Genomic DNA, 1,480 nt, shown 5'->3' on the forward strand with positions numbered 1-1,480 from the left:
CCGACCCACCCCAGGGCTGGCTGACCCCCAGGTCAGAACCCCGTCAGAGACACAGAACAACAATGTTGTTTCTGGAGTTTTTTTAACTGCTCTTTAATTCTGTGGACAACTTAACACACAGGATCAGGAAATCTCAGTTGGAGGAACAGTAGCCGTATTCTAGCCTGACTACCTCGCCGACACATAAATCTCAGCTCCATCATCCCTGTCTGCTCTTCGCCTGAATGCTCCCAGTGACAGAGTTCTATTTTAAAAACAAGCCCTAATTGTTAGAAAGTTCTTCCTTATATGTGCAGCTGTGAAGAAGAATGAGGAAGTTCTCTTTGTACTGATGTGGAAAAATCTCCAAGATATACTATCAAGTGAAAGGAAAGAAAAAACAAAAACAAAACAAAACCTAGTGTTGAACAATGTGTACTATATACTAACTTTGGAATTTTTTTTTAATGAGATAAACAAAAATGATATTCATATATGCTTATATGTGCATCAAGAAACTCTGAAAGAATATATAAGAAACTTAAAAAATAAAGGTGCCCTGGGACTTCCCTGGTGGTCCAGTGGCTAAGACTCTGTCCCACTGCAGGGAGCTCCCTGGTCCATCCCTGGTCAGGGAACTAGATCCCACATGCTATAACGAGAGTTCACATGCTGAAACGAAAAGATCTCACATGCCACAACTAAATGTTTAAGTTACTTAAGGGGGAACAGGGGAAAATGAAGCCAAGGATAATGAAAGCTAACACATATGTGCAATTTACTTACTGCAAGCCAAGAGCTACTCTTAAGCGCTTTACATGTACGAACCCCTTTCGTCATCACTACAATCCTGCATCATTATTCCTGTTTGTCAGATGAGGATACTAAGGCTCAGAGATGTTAAGGAACTTCCCTAAGGCCACACAGCTAGTCAGCAGCAGGGATGGGATGCAAATCCAGGCAGCCTGGCTTCAGAGTCCCTGCTCTAAGGACCCTGCCAAACTGTCCCTTCCAGAGTATAAGGGTGACAAGGAGATTTTCCCTGTGCTTGTGTTTGTTTTTAGACTTTGTATTAACTTGGTTGGTCGGTTGATTGGTTAATGAGTTGGCTAGTTACTTTTTTAACCACATGAATATATTACATTGCGCTAAATAAAATTTTCTCTGGTTGCTGTGAAGGAACAATATTACAAGCAGTAGGTGGGGGAAAGTTTGAAAAGAAAGGAAAAAAGAGAAAAATGAAAAAGTTCTCCCATAAGCTGAGAAAAAAAAACCAACACAACTACTATCCTGACGTTTTTTGGCTTTTTTGTCCTTGGTTGGTTCCTGGGCAACTACCAGGTCCTGCTGAAAGTGAAAGTGTTGGATGCTCAGTCAAGCCCAACTCTTTGTGACCCCGTGGACTATAGATCGCAAGTTTCCTCTGTCCCCAGGGATTCTCTAAGCAAGAATACTGGAGTGGGTTGCCATTCCCTTCTCCAGGGGATCTTCCTGACCCAGA

The sequence above is a fragment of the Bison bison genome, unplaced genomic scaffold, assembly GCF_000754665.1.
Source record: "Bison bison bison isolate TAMUID 2011002044 unplaced genomic scaffold, Bison_UMD1.0 scf7180017864487, whole genome shotgun sequence".
NCBI lineage: Eukaryota > Metazoa > Chordata > Mammalia > Artiodactyla > Bovidae > Bison > Bison bison.